Genomic DNA, 23086 nt, shown 5'->3' on the forward strand with positions numbered 1-23086 from the left:
TTCCGTTGTGATGCCTAAAAATGCCAAAAAAAAAAAGCTTTCTCGAATTCGCCGGTGTTTTTTTGACGTCCAAAATACATTAAAAAGTTGTGCAATCCCTATTACAAAGCCTTTTCCATTAATTGTACGCTCCGCCTAGAAAAATAACTTTATATTTTCTTTTAAACTACATTATTTCCGGAAAGTCCCAAATTGAAATCATACAGGCTGCGTTTCTTTATACATTCCGGATAATCCAATTTCACAGCCGGAATAAACAGAATGCGTTTGAAATATACGTTAACATATAATCAGGAACGTTCTAAAGAATAAGTAAAGAAAAAAGTTTATTCCAAGCGTTCAGAATGAATAAAGAAATGCACCCACAATGTTGCACACAGAATGCTGATAGCTCAGCGGTGAACTGATCAGATTAACGGGCGGGATGGGCGCGAGACCTTTAAAATACTCGTTACTCATTCGATGACCCCAGATGTATAGTGAGACTCCTAAGAAATACAAAATCTACCTCAACCTTTCCCTTGCTATTTTTAAATCATTCGGGTCATCTTGCAAGCTCACCGAGAGCTACGGTTATTTGCACATTTGCTTTCTGAATGGGTTTTACAGAAATCGACTATAGCGACTATAGTGTAAGTAGTTTCTGTCCTTTTTCAACTTAAGTGTTCCTTATATTTAAATCGTCGATTGTACCTTCAGATCTGGTAAAAATATGATGGAATTTAGAAAAAGCTGCAATTAACTTCAGTGTCGACTTTATTTTACGGACCTTGGATTTTAACTACCAAGCCTATTTTAGACTAACTCTTCCCTATTTAAACATCTAATAGACCAGTTTGTAGTAAATACGAAAAGGTACCTACGATCGACGAATAATTCTACTGTTCCTAAAAGTAAGGTTGACAAAAATTAATTAATCAAGGCGATAAAAGGAAATTTCACAGAGATAGAGTGCTTAAACAGATACCATAATTTGTGAATGATTACACCGGCACACAAATAATAAAGTGGTATGTGGTTTTAACCAGACCTACCTATGCAAATTCGTAAAGCAGGTAATTGGTACAAAACTGTTGTAGTTCCAAATAAAATGTAAGAGATTAGAAACGGATAGTAGTAGGGTGTTCCAGGTTACCAATAGAATTTACTTCCGTTAAACTCCGTTCAGTTTTGACTAAGACAAAGAAGGAATGTCGGACCAACTTCAAAGTACAGGAGCGAGCTTTTACTCTGTGTGCGTCCACAGCAGTCATGTTCAAAACATACTCCGCAAAAACGCCTTTTTAAAGCTTTCTATTCAAGTAAAAGCTATCTATGCTCGTCCTGAATGCAAATCATATCGAAAGAAAGTTTCAAAAAACTTCTCCAACGGGATATATTTTGCCCGTGACTGAAGTATGTATGTAGATGCTTTAAGAACGGAGGGGTTGGGTATATGTAAATCAGTGACGATCACCAGTGACGATCTTTTACCACAAAACAATCTATAGAAAACTTTAAAAATCCTCTGATGCAGAACATAAGTATTTTGCCGTTATTGAGGTATACGCCACGGGATCATAACGATTTAAGAGAAGAAAGTTTACAAAAATGAGTTTAAAAGCTGTAGTTGTTTTTTTTTTTTTTATAAAAGCCTTTTTTACCTGTGTGTAATCAAATCTTACAATCAATTTTTTACCAACTTCCCGATGTGCTAGAGGCTTGTAAATTTAAGCTTAGCTCAGAACCAGATGACAATTCAGTGTGAATGATGAATTAATCCGCTAGGTGGCGCGGGTGTCGAGATATTTGAAAACCCCGTATCTATGGACCGATATGGTTCATATTTGGAATGTGTACTACCTATATAGAAAGGAATAACTCCACACAAAAAAATTATCCGATACGGAGCGCAGAAGTCTAGATATTTGGAAACCCCGTATTTATGGTCCAATTTGTTTTAAATTTAGAACATATGTATATTACTTAAGTAGAAAGAAATAACTCCACAAAAAATTTAGCCGTTAGGTGGTGCGAGGTCGATTTTTCTATTACCCACTAATAAAAGCTTGTGTAAAAAAAAAAAATGTTTTTTTATTACTTGTTTACATTTTTATTTAGCTTTCGATATTCTGTTAAGTTTCGTACATTTCGAAGCAATGAGGACTACGCTATAATCCATGTTTTCTTTTAGCTTTTAGTACAAAAATTGTCATCTTGACCAATGTCATCTTGTGTAAGTAAAGCACAAAATTAGCTCCTCCAATGACGCCTTACGAACCACTTCTCTACATTTTACGTACATATGTATGTAGCTTACTTGGTAATGCGGCTCAGAAGCATGCCTGGTACCAAATATAAATACATACATTCTAAACTCCTACTTCCACCCCTTTGTTATTATTACGTGCTCCTATTTCCTACGGGGTCTTTCTAACAAAACTGAGTGCTAATGTCCATTCAGCTGTCAAATGAAATAATCTTCCTGCTTGGGAAAAAGTCTGAAGCAATGTCTGGTTTATATGTTTACCTAAGTCTTTAGTTATGCTAAAAGAGTTACCGTAAGCACATACTAAGCATAGTGAGTACGTATGTATGCATTAACAGAAATTTGTAGATAGATTTGCATGAATTTATATATTTTTATTTTATTTTTTTAACATGTGCAACTAAATTTTTATACTTTACGGATCATTGATTTATGCTGCCTGGAAAATATTATTTATCTTGAAGAAACTTGATCTGAAGGTCATAAAAATGTTGTGTCTCTCTGTTATTTTTATTGCTTATATATCGTCACATGCAAATATGCCATGTTTTTCAACTTTTTTTTTTTAAGTTTTACCAAAGCAACGTTGCAACCTACCAATGACACACAGAAATGGCTAGAATCGGAATTTAAAAAATCAGCTTCCTATTACTAATTCAATTCAACATTGCATTTTGGAAAAGTGAATATTGTTTTTTTTTTTTTGTAACTGAAAAATTTGACATAAATCCTTGACAATTTTTATACATGAAACAAATGTTTTCATAATTTTCAAATCGACATGAATTTTTTGACCATTAAAAATTGGGTAAGAATTTAAACTAGAAATGAATTTTTACGTTTTGTTAACTGCACATACATTTTTTGGTCAATGAAAACTGGACATATTTATGTAATTTTTTTTGTGATTTAAAAAATGTTTGTATGTATATAAATATTTGGTTATGTGAAAACTGGGCATACATTTTTTGGTCATTAAAAAATTTTAACAATTTTGTGGTCATTAAAAATTGGGCATACATTTTTAGTAATTTAAAAACTAGATACAAATTTCACCTTTTTTGAAAAATAAAAATACATTTTTGGCTTTAATTTTTTAGTAATTCAGAACTGCAAATAAATTTTTACTTTTCAAAATTTTGTATACATTTTTTAGTGATTTTAAAAATGTATATAGATAAATTTTAATTACCTAAAAATTGGACAAAAATTTGTTGCCCATTAAAAAAATAGACAAAGAATGTTTGGTAGTTAAAAAATTTTACAAAAAGTCTTTATAATTGTTATACTTGCCACCAATGTTTTCATAATTTAAAAAGTGGACATATATTTTTTGGGCCATTAAACAAATTTTTAAATTTTTGAAATCTGACATCCATTTTTCGGTCATTAAAAGACTGGACATAGACATGTTATTTGTTTGTATTTTTTGTCCATTAAAAAGTAGGAAACATTTTTTGTCATTAAAAATTTATAAACCGGATTAAAATGTTTGCTTTTTTGAAAAATTAAAATACATTTTTGGCATTTATTTTCTTTTAAATTTAAAACTGGAAATACAGTTTTACTTTTCAAAATTTGGCATACATTTTTCGGCCACTAAAAAACTGGGCATACATTTTACACATATTTTTGATTATTTAAAAATTGGACATTCATTTTTGATGCGTACACGTTAATTAAAAAACTGGGAATTTTTTGGCTTTTAAAAACAACACAAAAATTTTGAATAATTAGAAATCTGGATATACGTATTTACATTTTTTTTTTTTTACTGCGCCCAAATTTTTCCGTAATTTAAAAATTGGACGCACATTTTTGATCATTAAAAAGCTAAAGATAAGTAACGACAACCTAATCTGAGCTACAAAAACACATGTATGTATGTACTGCTGGCATACTTTTTTCTAGCCATTAACGGATAAAGTCCGAAAATCCCGCAAAGCGTCGGAAATTATATCGAAGTTTCAAAAATCGTATGCAATACATTTTCAGGCGTTGATATTTTCGTTGTAAGCTTTTAAGGGAGCCCCCTAAATGAGGAAATATTGCACGTACAATTTTCTCAAGTAGTTTTTCTTGTATGTTAAATATTAACATTTCACACAAGTGTTTCAAAAAAATTTCAATTAAATTAAAATTTTTAATTGTCATAGAACACAATAGTGCACGAGCTTCTTACATCATAACTAGTTGTGCACATACAAACGTGCGTACAAATATTTGTAGGCGTACATACATAGATAAATACATTATATGTACGAACAATTGTCTGCACCACTTTAAAAATACTAAATATATGGCATACCAATTACCATGTCTTTCCTCACTGCTAATCTATCAGCAATTTCGGCCTCTTATATTGCGCTATATACGATTTCATTACTAGTTTCTTGTAAACACTTTTCATTACAGTTGTTGTTGTTCTATTTTCGAAAAAGGCATGTGCGCTCTTTAACGAGCTGATAAAATTTACAGTACACATAGTATATGGATGTATGTATGTACATACGAAAGTAATAGACCACAATAAGCAGACTGTAGTATGTACACATTACCAGTCATCATTACGGTGGCAACAACCACAATAGCAGCCACAACAAAAAACACAGTCAAACAATATTGACGATGTTAAAGCCATAAAAAAGTATAAACTAGCAAGCAGGCTATTTAAAACTGTTTAATTTTCAATTAAATGGTGACAAAACAAACAAATACAATTGGTAGGAAAATAAGTGAAAAAATGGTTGGGTATTTATTTATTTTTCAATTATGAAGCGTAAAGTGTTTATCTGAAGAAAAAAAGTTATACAAATACCAAATGAATAGAGAGCGCAGCATAAACCCTCGGCATGAAGAAAATGTAACTGACTTTGAAATGTAGAAATGTATGTACATAGAGCTCCTCTTAATCAACTATTTATTTAGTCGACTATTCTGTTAATCGATAAGCACAAGTTGTTTCAAAACATAGTCGACGTTTCCTTTAGACTTTTTTTAACTAAGCGCCCACAAACAACTGGATAGTCGACTACTTGTTTATTTTCGATTTTTTGACTAGTTGTTTAATTTCTGTAAACAATGGCTTTTTATAACTTTTTAATACTTGTGCTTATTGACCATAATTTTATTGTGAAGAATTCTCACTACTCGAACAATTTCGGTAAGTCGATTTTCAGACTACTCGGCGGTGAGAGGTTATTCGAAATTAAACGGTTAGTCGAATTTGAGCGGTTAATCGAATAATTGATATTCGACTATCAACCGATCAAAAAGTCGAAGATTTTTCATTAGCGCTAGCGCTCATATCGATTATTAACATCGATAATTTTTTCATCAGCCATATCGGCAAATACATGTGCATATATCGATAATTATATCGACTATAAAATTTCCAAATATATCGACAAAGCATCGATAAAAATATCAGTAGCACAATCGTTAAATATATCGATAAAAATTCTGATGCATAAATCGATAGTGATACCAAATAAATGTAACGTTAAATAGATAGATAAAACAAGGTGATAAATTTCTGATTTCTTTAATAAAAAATAGTAATTAAATTGTTTCCACAAATATATTTTAAATAGCACTAATGCGGAATTTCCTGTAGGCATGGAAACGATAGGTATTTAAAAAAATTTCTATCATTGAACAAATGGCATGTGGAAGCAGACGTATTGGTTTTTATTTTTAAGGTTTGTTAATTGAAACTTTTTGTCATTTAATGAAATGCCCAGTGTAAATACCGCATTAGAAAAAGCTGCATATTTCATTCTCTTCAGACTTGATGACCTCTTCATTTTAAGTACAATTTCGCTATAAATTGGGACTTACATAAATATCTTGTCATATCAATGCTTAGCGGAAATTCGGCATTTTTGTTGTTTAAAATATATTTGTGAGAACAAATGTAATGAAAAATTTTTTTAAGAAATCAAAATAATATTTCTAATGTGCACCATTGCTTTTAAAATGCTTGTCATTCAAAGCTTAGTGGAAATTCGGCATTAGAAAAAAATATATATTTTATTTAATTTTTCCCCAGACTTATTTACCTCCTCTTTTTGGTTAAACTATCCTATGACGGTCGGAAAAAAAGTCTCGCAAAAATTTTGCCAACAAAACTTTTTAAATGTAAGTCATCTTGAAAGCAAAAGTTTTCTTTTATTTCGCTTTTTAATTGCACAGTTATTCAACCACTAATTACAACATTACTAATGGGCGACTAAACTTTGAATGCTCGTCAAAGGCAAAATTCGGACTTAAATGAAGAAAAGTTACTGAATTCGCAAAAAGTGTAAACACAGATGTTTACTAATTACAATTTCCTGGTTTCTTTTCAGCAAACCAAATTGAATTAACAAGCGCCAGCAGCCGAACTTAACGGTCAATGGTTTTTGTAGGCTTTTAAAAAATAGATATAAAGGCTTGTTTGTGTGGACGTTAACGCCGCAAATGGCTAATAAAAATCTATTAGTTTAGGACGTATCACCTAGTCTTTCCAAATTAGCCGCAAAAAGAAGTTAATGAATGAGCTAATTATGGATATGCTTTGAAAAGTATGTACGTATGTATAACTGACTAGAATTTAAAATTGCTTAATTAGCACACAAGGCGAAAGTAGTTCACATTTTTCATTTTTGACTTTGCATAAATGAAACTTGTGTTTTTTCCATCTTCCTCTTGACTTAAATGCTAATTTATGATTTACTAAATTTGTAGATATTTAAATTTGGCTTTATTATATGTATATGTATGTAAGTAGTTCCTTAATTTTTTTTTTTCAAATTTTCATCTGCAAATAGCAACAGCATCAGCGCTGATCTCATTTTTTTCCATACATAAAACTGAATATTTATTTTATGCAAAATACACACAGCCCACATGCACGCGCACACAAACTTATAAACAAACACATGACTTTCGCAGCAGCGCTCCATACAATCACGTTTCTTGTACAAATTTATCCAGCAAATGCGTCAGAAAACAGAGCATCTTTTCAGTATCTTATCAAGTAAATAGCGCTGGTTATTTAACTAGCCAATTTGTATGTATGCAAGTAATTAGCGAATCACATGAAAGAGCTTTTTCTGTTTCATTTAGTATTAATATTTAAATTTTTTTTTTGCTAGTTGTCTGCTATTTACGCTTCTTATCTTTCCATATTGTTTTTTTATTATTATATTTTTGTTTTGGTTTTTTTTTTCTTCCATCTTACCGGTAAAAATTATTAACCACCCACTGCACTCCGTTTGCCAATTGTATAATCGCTTATCACCAGATCAATTATACAAATTAAATGATAACACCGTTAAGCGCGTTAAACATTAGTTGATTTTTTTTCTGTTTTTGTTTTACTTCAAATGACTCGCGTCACGCACCGGCTGGTGTTTGAAATCTTCCAACAACTTCTGTATGTTATCACTTATTTACCATACAACGTCGCGAACACCTTCGTTGTCGCAATGCAACTGAAACAACTCAAACCAAGCCAGCCAACACCAGCATGCAATGGATCGTTGCGAGTGGCTTTTGAGAGTTGATGGTGAGCGCCAAAGTTGGGGCTGGTCGTAAACAGAGCGAACAATATACAGCTGTTATACTAGATACCTATGAATAGCAGTTCGTGAGGAAGCACCGCTTAGCAGTTGGGCGGCAATATTTTCGAACTTAGCGTAGCAAATGCGACAATTTTTAGCAGATCCTCTATATTGAAAGTAATATTTTTTTCATAGCTTTTAACTCCTTCCTGTTCAATTCAGGTTGTCAAACTTCACTTTCGACTGACCTTCTCCCTGACTCTCGGTACCTAGAGGGCCACCTCCCTCTGCCACATATTGTGTTCTACTCTTTATTGAAAAGAGTGTGACCTTTCCACTTTCACTTTAATCTATGCCATTGTCTAGTAGTTAAGGGTCCCCTCATTCGATACTGTTTTGAACCAAAAAAAATATAAAAATGTGGTTTTCAAGCGCCTGTGGCTCCTGGTGGTTCTCCTTTATTATCCTCCTCTTCTGGCTTCCGTAGAGCTATATTGGAACCACATTGATACTCCGTAGCCTAAGTTTTATAGTTACGCTGCGATCGAACGCAACGCGAGTCTTGTGGGATTGTTATAGGGAACTGAAGAGGGAAGTGGGATGTATTTGCCGCAATAAGAAGAGAGAGGCTGAAGCGCGAAGAGCTTCAAATGCTGACCGACAGGGAAAACGCCCGAAAATTTTACCAGAGAGTTAGGCGACTTACAGAAGGTTCCAAGACCGGGGCGAACTCCTCTAAGAACAACAATTGCGACCCAGTGACCGATGTCTATAACGTACCTAATTTACGGAAGAAACACTTTTCCACCCTACTGAATGGTAGCAGAACTGAAAGCTGTGGAGAAGACGGTCCCGAGAACCCATCCGAGATGACGGAGTCGATGTTTCACCGCCTGACTATGACGAGGTACGAATAGCAATAGCGCGCTTGAAAAACAACAAAGCTGCTGGAGCTGACAGCCTGCCAGCCGAGCTATTCAGGAATGGCCGCGTGGAGTTGATAAAGTGAATGCATCAACTCGTAATCAGAATATGGTCAGATTAACACATGGCTGATGACTGGAATTTAAGTGTGCTCTGCCCAATCAAAAATAAAGGCGACCCCGCCATACCGTAGAATCAGCCTTCTAAGCATAGGTTACAAGCCCTTATTGAGTGTATTGTGTGAAAGACTGAAGCTCACCGTCAAAGAACTGAATGGACCTTATGAGTGTGGCTTTAGACTTGGCAAATCCACCATAGACTAGGTATTCACAATTTGCGTGAAAAGGATCAACAGAAGTAAAAAGAGTTGCCTATACGCTGCAATGTCGGAATTTGGCATCCTCGCGAAACTTATACGACTGTGGGAAATGACATTACGCAATACAACGATCTTCGTTAGAATTGGGAAAGACCTCTCCAGCCATTTGCCATCAGACAGGGTTTCAGATAGGGCGTCTCCCTTTCGTGTGATTTCTTTAATCTGATGCTTATAAGCTGCAGAACTGTACCGCTCAAGAACAATTTACTACAAGAGGGTGCAGTTGCAGTCGTATGCCAATGATATCTGCATCATCGGTAACAAAAACCGCGAGGTCTGTTTTGCCTTTTCCAAGTTGCCAAGCAGCTAAGGCGAATGGGTAAACGAGGAGAAGACGAAGTATCTCCTGTCGTCATTGTCCTGTGTATCATTGTTGACAGTTATAATTTTGAGAAAGTAGAGAATTTCGTTTACTTGTGTACCAGCATTAACACCGATAGTAATGTCAGCATGGAAATCCAACACAGAATAACTCTTTCCAACAAGTCCTACGTTGGACTGAGTAGACAATTCAGTAAAGGCCTCTCTCGACGTACGAAAATCACACTCTACAAGTCATCATTCCCGTGCTGGTATATGGCGCAGAAGCATTTACAATGACAACCTCCAAAGTTGTTCATTAAAGTATCACTAAAACCCTATTTACAACATAAGTTAGTCCGATTCTGGAATACGGTTCGTTGGTTTGTTATCCAAGGTATCAAATTTACTCAAACAAGATAGTAACAATCCAAAGACAATTCCTACTTTTTGCTTTAAGAAATTTCCTATGGGATTCTCAATCTAATCTTCCATCTTATACGAGTTGTTTAAAACTTATTAACCTTCTACTCTTGTCAGTCCAGGGGAAATGGTTGGTACAATTTGTATGGCCAAATTACTGATATACTCAATTTCAACTCCGCTACTTCTGGCTGAAGTAAGCCTTAGTGTTCCATCTCGTGTATAAAGACCGATACATGGGCCACTCTAATTTCAGCACTATTGATACATCAGATTCGATAAATTCGCTTTCAATCACCGTCCACCGCATATACCGCTTGATCTCCGGCGGTACCAGATGAAGTTCGAACCTTAGGTAAATTTATAGGAGTCACCATATATGTAGTACTTCGGTCTTAATAGCTTAATAAATGAAAACAATAACTGTTCCAAAATTAGCTTATCTCCATCCACGATTAATTTCCTTTTAGACTACTTCAAACATTTTTGGTCGCTATCAAAAAGGTTGCCGGCTGCGTACCTACGAATTTGATACCATCTAAAGAAGTCAACGCTTATTCTAATAACTAAAGCTACATCATGGCTTGGGCTTTCTAACTAATCGGGGAATGACTGCGTTCTCTGTATACTATATTTTTTGGTAAGAATGGTTTGGGTAACCGTGACTGACCTTCCGAGAAACTTATAGGCTAGGCAGGATACTCTCATAATGGTCTCAATGGGCATCCAGAGGTTGTAAAACCCCTGGAATACCTGCTGCCGACTCTGGGGCTCCACACATTAGCTCAGCAGAAGTTGGGCGTAAAGCAGGTCGGGAGTAGTTGAAATATCCCTCTGGCCGTGGGTGTACCGGCAGCTTTCGACGGAGCTTCTTAGTGTCAACATTGATAGCTGTTTTATTCGACTATTGGGAGAGATTGCATGAGGCATTTTCAGCTTATTTTTCCTCGATGGAGGATTGACGGAAATTTGTTTGTACTATCTTCTACAGTCTCCCCATTTATGATCGTCTGATACTAAGGTTGTCATTAAGAAAAACTCAATCATCTCGCCTCTTTCAACACCCTTTATTACATACATACGAATGCATGCAAGTTCATCACTCTTATTATTGGTTTTGTTATTGCACTGTTTGGCGCTTTAACAGCAACAATTTTTCTAGGTTTTTCTCTTCTAGCTCTCCATTGACTGTCATTCCATAAACATAACGACATATATACGACAAGACATAGTAGAGCTTCATCTCCATGCTTTACTATGAACTACATAGTAGTAGAACGGTACGATTCAACACGAAAGCTGTGCAAGCATTGTGCATTCTTCTTGCCTTATCAGCAATTCGCATGCAATTTTTCTATTCTAGCGCAATTCTTCTGAGTAGAATTATGTAATTTCTTGCGTAATTACCTATCTATGCATTTATATATGTGGAAAGTGACGCGTGAGATAGCTCATTGTCAGTTTGCTGGCTGCAATTTGTTAGATTTTCTCGGAAATTATGGCGAGAAATGTCAAAAATGTTGTAGGTCTAGAGTGTGGAAATGCAAGAAAGTTCTGAACTAAGTGCATTTGTATGTACATATGTATGTACTTTTATGAATCACAGAGTACTCTCAGTAATTAAAATTAATTCAAGATACCCAGAACGCAACCATAGGTTAGGGTTACGTTCAGTCCCAAAGCAGGAAAAAGCTCTCACGTTTCTCCGAGAGACTTCAGACCAGTCAGTCGCCATTCTTTCTTATTAAAAGCTTTTGATAGACTTATTGACCTGCATATAAGAATGAGAATTCCTCGAGAGCGATTGAGCCTCTCTCAGCATGTCTACCTTAAGGGTAGATCCATGGAATCTGCCTTGGACACAATTTTCAAAGTCATAGAAGAGTCTCTTAAGAACAAATATCTTGCAGCTGGTGCCCTCCTTGATAGCGAGGGGTCCTTCAATTATGTGATAGCTGGCGCGATAGTCAGATCCCTGACTAAGCTTGGATTTGAATACTACTTAGTTAGACTCAACTCTCGCATGCTGCACGACAGAACTGTCACAGCGGAATGAGGCAATGCCTCTGACCAGCGAAAAGTGAGCAGAAGCTTACGCTGAAACTAAAAAACGACTTCCTGGAGGAGTAGAGAGGATGCCAGGTTATTGCCCACGCGGATGATGTGGCACCCATCGTCAGAGTACTTGTATGCTCTGTATAATGCAAGGGTGCCTAAACTTGGTCACAAATTGGTCTGCGGACTTGCTGTAAAAATACTACTCTTTTTAGGAAGCTAGAGCGTGTGCAAAGGGCGGCCCTCGTTGGAATCAGCGGAGCGCTCTGGACCACTCCTACTCACCTCATGTCGCACCTGTCGAAAGAATGGTCTTCCCAGGCCGGCCCCAAAAGGACCCTTCTCCATACACATCCCACCAAGGAACGAATGGGAGAATGGCAGTCTCTGGAGAAGAGGTCCAGTAAACATCTCGCCCAAAGCTTCTACATATATGTGTATAAAACAAAAACCGACCCCTTAGTCTAACGAAATTTACATCCTATCATACTATTAGTTCACCCTGTATTTAGTAGTGTTTTAGTTACGGTGGCCATATTAATCAGCGGAAAATAAAAGCATTTTTTTCAAAAGTGATTTGGGTGTAAACCCATATCAGAATTTAAATCATATATTTACCTGCCAGTTATATTATTTAATTATACAAATTTTCTTCTCGAATGGCGCTGTACGGTTATAATTTAAACCGATTCTGAAAAATCCAACCAAATCCTTATCAATGACTTCGCTATCTTTTGCTGCCAAAACGCATGACGCATTAAAAGTTTTTAGGGAAGGAACGTTTGTTTTAGTTCCTACTTCCCCCATACATATCCTCAGTATTAGCAATCATTCACGATTTATAGCCTGTACAAAGATTAACGATTAAATAAGAACCCTTACGTGGGATGCGAAAAACACTGGCAAAGATTTTCATTAGATTTAATAAGGCACATTTTTATTTTTAAAGAACAGTTTAAGAAATAAAGGACAAAGGGCGTCCTTTATTTTGAAAAAACTTATAAAGGACAGGGGGACGGATGGTCACCGTAGTTTTAGTATATTTAACTACATTTACCACTGCTTAGCTAAAATAATTGCACACATGCTACACGTGACATTTATGACATAAACCAAGTGGCACAGCAGAGAACAACAACAACAACAACAACGAAAAGTACGCCACGCTGTGTAACATCATCATTTTTATGCAGTGATATAATTTTTACTTTTGCACAAACGCGCGCATACATACACGCACTCCGTAGTGATACAATCCCAATAGACAACAGACTAGGTTGCTGTACCAGCATCGATGCAAGGCAAAAAGTAAAACGTAGAGTGAGCCGCCCGACCGCAGAAACTCGTCTGAAAATGGAGCAAACAACGGAAGCGTCAACTGTGACGGACAGACCGACGGTGTAACAAATGCAACGGATGCTATGGAAATGAAGAAAAATATATATAAAAAGCGTCCACCAACCGCTGCAACTTTGCTGACAAGCAGCGTGAAAAAAGAGAAAAAGAAGCGAGTCCCAACCAGTCTGAGTGGCTGGAGAATTATTATGACATGCAACATTTTATATGAGTGTGTAATGCGCTAGAGCAACATATGTACATATTATTTAAGCTGCACTCTTCTCATTTCCAATGATGGTGGCAATTAAGTGCGGGTAATTAGATGGCATATGTTGCATGCAACATTTAATCAGCAGCAATCATCAGTGTTGCTGCACGAGATGCGATGGTGGAGGTGCGCACTTATGCAATTAAGAGAGGAGAGAGATGTGTTGGAGGTGCTTATATGTACATATATATGTATGTATGTATATATTTTTACGTTTGTCAAGTACATATAGTCATATATATATATATATAAAAAACCGATTTGCGGTTTCTACAGGGTGCCCAAAAAAAATGTTGCTTGGAACAAATTGAAATTGTTTTTATGTTACGGTCTAATATACTTACGGTGAGCATTCGTACTAGTGGTGGCAAATTATCGATAGTGGACACCATCGATAGTTGATGATAGCTTTTTTGGGTCACTATCGATTGTGCCGATAGTCATTTGTTCCGACAGTGCGCTGCCGCTGTCGATAGTCTCGATAGTGTGGATGATTTTTTTTTTTTTTTTATTTGAATGCAGCAAAAAGTCATGTAAAAATTATGTTTGAAGGTAATATGAATACATTTATTTAAATAATAAATAGCAGGTTTCTAGTTGCTGAAGAATCTTATTGATTTTTGACAATTTTTTTGCTAACAGTGTCACGCATTTTCTTCCATATAAAAACGAATTTCTTTGTATAGAAGAAAATGCGTGACACCGTTTATTGTACTAAAACTTAAAGGACTATCAAATTGTATACCAAAAATTTTTCTCGAAATTCTGATTCCAAAGCTTGTAGTTTTGGTGAAACTGTGAGGAATTTTATTAATTGTTGCTCAAAGTTTGAAATTGGGATTTTTATAATAAATTAATAAGCTTTAAAGAAAAACAGAAAAAAATGTCGCGACACTACAAAACGTGCATTTATTTACTTAAATTCTTGTTTATTTAGTTTTCTGTAAAAGTTATTACATATAATAAAACACATGCAATATAAACATATTTATAACAAACACGTTACCTTTTACATTGTGAGTTAGATATTTGTCCATATTTTGTTACACTATCCGCACGAGTATTATAAAAAATTTCAGACAAACGTGTTTCAACATTCATAGATATGGAAATTCCTCGATAGTATCGAACTTCAAATATGGCCGATAGTGGTCGCCATCGATATTTGCGATAGTGATGTCCCATCGATAGTTTGCCACCACTAATTCGTACCGATTTTGGTGGGACAGTACCGATTTTGAGAAAATTTTCCCGCTGAATATTTTTTAAAAGTCGGAACGTAGATGTGTCCCGATTTTTCATATTTGTACCGATTAAATACCGATTTTCAGTGTTTTCTATATAAATTTGATAGAAGTCTTCCTATACTTAGGCCCGAAAACCATTTTTCGGACAAACGTGGCAGCACTTTCGTTATCCCAAAGAACATAGAATGTATGTAGAATATTTCTCTTTGTTTGGTTTTAAATAAAACTGTATTAAAAAATAAAAATAAGTGCGCCTGGGCTACACTGGAGAAGTGAAACTTACGTTACATACATATGTATCTATTTTGTCTCATAACCAATATACATACATACCAGGCAACAGCATGAGTTTACTCATTTCCATCTAAATAGTATGAACTCATTGCTGTGAACTGTATAAGGGTAGTGAGAAACACCGAACAGACAGTGAGATTCATAGTTACTTTTGAAATCAATGTTTAGCTGCAGTGTACTCATTTGATTTCAAATATGGCATTGACTTACTCTTTCCAAATCAAGTCAAGCGAGTGAAAAACGCTGTTATAAAAAGCAAGCCGAGCAATCGAATGACTCTCATTGACTTCAAAGTAGAGAATACGACAATTTTGAAAAAAAAAAAATTTATATTGATGAAGTATTTTTTTAAATATATTACTTTTACTAAATTATTTAATTATCCACCTGACGTACATTTATAGTATAACTAGTCTACAAATGAAATGCTCAGAAGACATCGGCTTTATAAGAGACTTTGAAAAATAAGTTGCTTTATTATTTAAAAACAGTTGCTATTGAAAACTTAACAGATTTGCACAAAATTGCGCTGTTTTATACCCGCCAGCAAAACAGCTCAAGAACTTTACCGAATCTGAGCAAAGGTACAAAAAAGAGAAATGTTTACAAATTATGAGAACGTTAACTGAGAATTCTGACAGTACAACGGAACCACAAATTGCGGACACACCTTTGTTACCTTCAGACAACTTCGAGCTGTTTTCAGGTCTTCTTAAACAACCCACCTTTGTGAGCAGAACTGATAAAGCTACTGCAGAGCTGCGGCGATATGAAAATATTGAGGTATATTTTCATACGGACTTCGATATAATTAATTGGTGGGAGGTACACAAATGCGAAATGTCGCTGCTGCATAAACTCAGCCGTAGAGTATTAGCCACTCCTTCAACTAGCGCATCGTCAGAAAGAGTTTTTTTCTTCTGCCGGAAATGTTATTTCTGACAAAAGATGCCACCTTTTGTCAAATGATGATGCCCTTAATCAGTTGATATTTTTGCATTATAATATTCAGTTAGAAAACCAATAAAATTAACCAAAATTGTTTTTACAAATTGTTTTTCATTGATACTTTCTTTACAGCAGTTATGGCATACACTTGCTTTTCCAATCAAGCACTTGTTATATGAATCGAGCACTTGAAAGTGTGAATTACTCACTCAATTGACAATGTTTTTTCAATGCTATCGCACGTTATGTTTGGAAATAAATGAGTGCGAGTGTGTGCAGATGTGAAAAGAAAGCGAGTAGCTTAAAATGTAATTTGAGTGTATCCATGCATATGTACATAGTTATGTACATACATACATCTGCTTTTGCTAAAGGTTATATTTTTTGCCTTTTTTCTATCTATGTATATCCTTACCTCTACCCCTGTTCTTTCTAATTACATTTATGTATGTTATTCTGTTTTCCTTTATCTTCATTTTTATCTTTATACTCTATCGATAACAAAATCGATAGTAACATGCAACAAAATATCGATAACAAAAGCAATAAAAATATCGATAGCAAAATCGATGACAAATTATATACAAATTTCGATAACAAAATAGATAATGGTATTGGTAGCAAAATCGATTAGGAGGTCGATAAAAATATCGATAACAAAATCGATGAAAATATCGATAGCAAAAGTCGTTTAAAACATCGACCAAAATATCGATAAAGAAATCGATAAAAATATCGATAAATAATCAATAACAGTATCGATAACAAAACCGGTAAAAATATCGATATCACATTCGACAAAAATATCGATAATAAAATCGATAAAGATATCGATTATTCTATCGATAGGTTCCGAAGATATCGATAGCAAAATCGATAACAATATCGATAAAAAGAATCATTAACAAAATCGTTAAAAATAACGATAACAAAATCCTTAAAAAATATTGATAACAAAATCGATAAAAATATCGATGACAAAATCGATATAAATATCAATAACAAAATCGATCAAAATATTGATTATTATATTGACAGGTTCCGAAGATATCGATAACAATATCGATAAAAAGAATCATTAACAAAATCGTTAAAAATGTCGATTACAAAATCGATAACAAAATCGATAAAAATATTGATAACAAAATCGATAACAAAATCGATAAAAATTTCGATAACCAAAGCGATGAAAATGTCGGTTATTATATTGATAAGTCCCGAAAATCTCGAAAATCCCTAAAATCCCAAAATAGTTCACATATTGAGTCTCTGTGTATCCATCTATATCCTTTTCTCTATAATTACCTTTATTTTAATTTTTCTTCCTCTATCTTCATCTTTCCTCTTATCGGTATCCTCATCCTTACCCTTTTCTTTATATTTATCTTTGTTTTTACTTTTGTGTTTATACTTTTCTTCATCTATATATTCCCCTTCACTTAAGTAAACTGTTTAAATTTACCTTGGTCTTCATTTTCGCCTTTATCTTTACGCATCGTTATTTTTGCTTATATTTTTGCCTTTGCCTTTATCCTTTTCTTTATCTATGTACGTACTCCCCTTTACTTTCATTCTTGTATTGGTCTTTTTCTAAGTTATATCCTACTTTGGAACTAAAACGATTTTTTTTTTTTTTAAGGTCTTTGGAGGACTTGGAATTGACGCGATACATTCCAGTTTGTCGATAAATTTCGATAATTTTGTACATATCGATAATTCAATGAATCTCAAAAACTCCTGAATCCTAAAACTCGACTGATTTCGATTATTTTCGATAAATTTTGATAACTGTGAATTTCCACGGCTCGATAAATTTCGATAACTTAAAAACAGGGACCGTTAGTATTCTGTTATGGGCGCAAATTTGTTTCAAATAAATCAACATGAAGGATTGTTCAGAAATATATGATGTAGTACATATATGAAAATTATCGTCTTTTAGAGATCTATTCATTCGTGCAATAATTAGAATTGACCCGATTAAAATTATTACTGGATAGTGCGTGCGCAAACAGGCCTAATGGAGTAGATCAAATGTTCAAGTTTACGAACGTTCGAGTTATCGCGAGTGCACTGTACTGCAATTTAAAACGCAACCAAAATGTGCTCAACTCATCTAAACGATTTCTAAAAAGTTTGCAGCAACAAAAGTACCCCCTACCTCCGTAACTCTGGGGGTTTAGTCGTTTTTCGCCACGCTCAGCATTTACATATGTAGGTATTTAAAGTTCATTGAGTTTGTCGTCAAACGACAGCGACGATACTCTCATCAACAATAAACAAAAAATTTTGCAGTTGAATGACGTTTAGGCACGCTAAAGTGCTGCAAAAACAAATACAATAAAGTACATTAGTGTATGCAACACAATCAAAAGCATTTACAACTTGCCGTTGTTGTCATAATTACAAAAACAAAATGTAGCAACAACAATAAAAAGCAACAGTGCATTTGCTTAAGCGCCACTCATTCGTTTATACAGAACTTACTTTTAGCAAATTCATTCTTTAGTGTAACGAAACAAAAAACCACACCACGCTTGAACGCCCAAAAGTAGGCGAGGCGTGAGTGTGGAAATATATGCAACTACAAAAGTTGCCAGCACGCTGTAGCATGAAGTGCGGAATGGCTGTTGAATGAACGGAAGAATGCAGGCATAGTGTTGCCGCGCCGTCCCAAGAAAATGTATCACCGACCAAGCCAAAAATGTATCCAAATGTATCCAAGTTTCTTTTTTTACGTATCCATCTCATAATTTGTAAGAAAACCAAACATTTTGAAGAAAAAGACATAATTTAACCCATCCTAAGGACTTGGAATACGTGTATATATATTTTTATATTTTATAAGATCAAACATTTGTAATTTCAGTTTATAAATTACATCTTTTATACAAAAGTATTTTGCAAAGTATAAAAAATAGTAATTAATATGTTACATTTGTACCTGTACACTATGAAGTGTGTACTACTGAAAAATATCTATTTTTCATATTTATGTATAAATATACATACGTATAAGATGTTTAGGATTCGATTTTGAACTTGAAATCTTTAAAATATATACATAAAGTTGTAAAAGTTTTGAAACTAAAAGTACATTTTCTACAAATAATAAACATTAGGGGCTTACATTTACTCTATTTTAAACATTTTATGTATTATTTTGCGCTCTGCGACAAATTTGGTAAGTTAAAGTAAACAGGCAGTGTTTAATTTTATTACACGGTGTGCAAATTTGCACACATTAAAAGAGGAAAATGGTTACCTTTCTTAATATGCGCAAATAAACAAAAAAAAAATAGATTGTATTTAAAGTATTTTCAGTCAAATTCATAAAAATTTCCTTAAATAAATCAAATTTAGTTTTTTAAACAGTGTATTTTAAACTACATTGAGATCTTCTTTCTTTTTATATTAACAAATAAAGATATGTGATATGAAAGAGATATATTTAATTTATATATACATATATATTAAGATCTTTGTGTGACAACATCAAGGCGCACGCCACAAATCGGAGGAGAAGCTCAGCCAAACACTAACGTATGTGTAAGCGCCAATCCATTATTATTATTATTATTATTATTATTATTATATTAAGATCTTGCTTAAAGCATTTTTTTTAGCTAACTAAACAATTGCGCCTAAAAGCTTAAACAGACGGCAGCGTTGATCGGGATTATTTGGGACTTAATCCGGATCAACTGCAATTAATTCCCGAGTTGAACGGGATTAACTGGGACTTAATCCGGATTAACTGCAATTAATTCCCGAGTTGATCCGGATCAACGCTGCCGTCTGTTAAAGCTCTTATTACACTGCTTTGGTGAGATCTCTTCATATGTTCATTGCTTCATTCACAAAAAATAAAACGCTCTAATTTCACGCTTAAGTAGCGATTTTTATAACATTTAGAAAACGTCGATAATGAAAATCTATTTTTGAACGAAAAAAACTTTATAGAAAATATAAAATTTTGGCCGATTTAAAAAAGTATCCACATTTATACTGATAGGAAAAAATAAGTATAACGCAAAAATTCGTCTAATAATGTATCCAATTGGATCTATTTAGATCCAAACGGCATCCCTGTGCAGGCATCAGACAGCAGTGTTGCCAAGTTTTGAGTTTGAAATAGCACTAAAAGCCAAGAAAATCACGTTTTTTCTCGAAAAAAGCACCAAATTTTTTATTGGAGGATTTAATGGACTTTGTATGCATATAAAATTTTATGCCGATTCAAATTAATAAAAATTTATGTTTCTTGCTCGGCGGTCGAATTTATTCTGTTTTCTATAAATTCAAATATATTCGTCCAAACGACGCGACGTAATCATTTTTGTTCTTACATATTTTCCAATTTCCAGCTGTGCCCCGCGTTGCCGTTCCGCTTAAATTTGCGCTGTGTAAATATTAATTTTTCTTCTTTTTGCTTAATTTGTTATACAATTCCTATCAAACGAAAGTAACAACAAAAAATGAAGTTTCAGGAAATATGTGGAAGTGTGGAAGTTTCCCCTTTTTAAAGTGAAGCGCATAGTGGAAAAAATCGTTTTGTGTAAAAAAAGCTGCCTACTCGATTATTCATTTTACTGTTAGGAGATGCTATTGCTTTGTTTAATATTCGTAAAAAATATAACAAATTCAGCCCAAACTTAAGGTCTAAAAATCGATTCCTGGTCCCAGCAACATGGACGTTTTTGCAGGCAATGGCAAATTACCGTATGTAATTCTGGTACGATTGAACGTGCTGCCACATATTTTTTTTTTTTTTTTGACAAACAGATGCTCTTTCGCTTATGATTGTTATTGTGCCATAATATTATTTCCATTTTTGTAAAGTTCTTTACGAAACTTCCAATTGCTCTAAATTTAACTTACTAAATTTTTCAGATTTACAGTTTTGGTGTCTTCAAACTAAAAAAAAAAAAACACCAAAAAACGCACCAAGCACCAAAATCAAAAATTTTCGCGTGTTGAATTAAGAAAAGCACTAAATTTAGTGCGAAAAGCACTAAGTTGGCAACAGTGTCAGACAGTGAGTGAGAAAAGCTGTGTAAGAGGAAGTAGCAAGAAGCAGCATGGAAATAAAGGCAGTAAAATATTCACAGCCTACAAGTAGACTACACCAGTTGGCTGTTCGCACACTCATCCCAGGGAATTTGTAGGCCTTTGGACACTTTAAAGTGCATCGCTAAATTTACATACTTATGTATGCGTTTGTCTGTTTATATATATGCAAATATGCATCCACGAGCAGGCAGCCGATGTGGACGAACAGGCAAACTGCATAAAATGCCAGCCAGGCAGGGTGGCAGTTAATCAGTGAAGCAGTTAGGCTGCCGAACAGCACAAAGGAGTGGGCGAATGCAAAGCCTCGATTAGAGCGTGAGTTGACAAATGGCTGGAGCCAAGGCGTATTTAACAAGGTGGTGTTGGCCGTATATAAGTAAAAAATTACACTAACAAATTATACGCTGATGTCCATACTGTCATTGGTATGAGTTACAACAAACACATCATTTTGACGTAATGGCCTCCACGGCGAAAAACTCAGCTGGCGCCCCAACACCACCTTGTTTAATACACCTTGGCTGGAGCGTTAAATCAACACTAAAATACCACTTGCCTCCTTACGAAAGTGCACACAAATGCATCAAATTCGCCACATGGCAGGAAGCGAGAGAAATGAAAAAATAGGTTGGCTGCCGGCTGCACCTAGGGGATGGGGCGAGTGTTAAAAGTTCAAATGAATCTGTTCTTAGCTTGTTCAACATTTTATATTTTTTGTTTTTGTTCTTACTTAACATACCCCAAAAGTTTTTGTTTTTGGCAACATCCTTTTGTTTCTGTGAATGTGTGTTTTTTTTTTGTGGTTACTTAATGCGATTCAAGTGTTTTCAATGGAATTGTTGTTGCTTAGAGGGTTTAATCAATAAATTTATTTGCGTAATTTGCAAAATACAAACCTTTCGAGAATATCAGTGATTTTCTTAGGCTCGCTCAGAAATATCGTTGAAATATATATACTTACATACATATTTTAATTTCTTATAGTTTTATAAATTATTCATAACTTTTTTGTGCACGCAGTTCAGGCAAATTTTTTCCAGAATCAGTTTTTAGTATGCAATAAAAATTTTCCGTCATCGTGGCATACTTTTAAGCGTTTTTAACCAAATTATACAGTTTCATTATTTTATATTTCACTCAACTTTTTTTTGTTTTTATTTTTTAATTTACAATAAAAAACACGTAAGCAGCAAATTCTTGCACAGGACAGCTTTAACGGCTGGCCACAACTGTTAGCCAAAGTGCCTAAAATTAGACATCATCTTCGTTGACATCTCAGCGTTGCCACATTAAACTTATAAAATTAATTTTGTACCAAATTTCTCAAAATTTTCGCACAAAAATATTTTTAATGAACCAGTTTTCAATTTTATCTTTTTGCTATATTTATTTTTATTCTCATAATTCATTTTTTTCCTTGTTCTGGTTTAGCTTTTTAACTTCAATTCTTATATGTGTACTAGGGATGTCAATCCCGGGATCCCGGGAACCCGGTGTTTTTGACGTCCCGGAATCCCGAAAATTTTGAAATATCGAATTGATAGTAAGAATTTGTTTATGAATTTTGAAGTATGATTTTTGTAAAATGCCGTTTTGACTGCAATTAACAAAAAGCTTCAAACTGTACTTTTAAATTGCAGTCTGAGCCTTTTTTGGAGAAGATTTCAATGAACTTACTCATAGCGTCGCTAATGTAAACGAAACAGAGAGTTTTAAGGAAAAGTTAGATATTTTTTTAGATCAATCTACTCAAAACTTCCTCAAATCGAAAAACGAGAAACATGCTGGTAAAAGAAGTTCAATTATTTTGTAATGGAGGAGATAGGGGTCATTATCTTCAAATGGATTATGTCTACTTTTTGGAAGTTCAGCCTAAAAGTGTTGATGCGGAAATATGTTTTTCATCAGTAGGTTTTGTATGTAAAAACTGCAGATCAAGCTTGGAAGACTCCGCTTTGAATGCTTTGCTGCTCTTATGAAAACATTTTAAGTGCAATAATAACAACACCGGAAAAAGGGGTGTGTATTTTTAACCAGACCCAC

The 23086-nt window shown here is 34.3% G+C and overlaps 1 protein-coding gene across 5 annotated transcripts in view; it reads right to left on the reverse strand.

Moving 5' to 3' along the window:
- LOC118735572 (ankyrin repeat domain-containing protein 29) overlaps nucleotides 1-22277 on the reverse strand; it is a 66177-nt gene extending 43900 nt beyond the window's left edge. Inside the window, exon 1 of one of the 5 annotated variants that reach the window (XM_036465384.1) lies at nucleotides 22048-22277. The gene's annotated coding sequence lies outside the window, so the exon portion shown is untranslated. Of the gene's footprint in view, nucleotides 1-7472; nucleotides 7737-21939; nucleotides 21964-22004 lie in introns of those variants that run through there. The other 4 variants (XM_036465383.1, XM_036465387.1, XM_036465386.1 and 1 more) reach the window with 4 other exon arrangements.
- Nucleotides 22278-23086: the final 809 nt, after the last annotated feature.

This window comes from Rhagoletis pomonella, unplaced genomic scaffold (assembly GCF_013731165.1).
Source record: "Rhagoletis pomonella isolate Grant_MI unplaced genomic scaffold, Rhpom_1.0 Rhpom_scaffold_00003, whole genome shotgun sequence".
NCBI lineage: Eukaryota > Metazoa > Arthropoda > Insecta > Diptera > Tephritidae > Rhagoletis > Rhagoletis pomonella.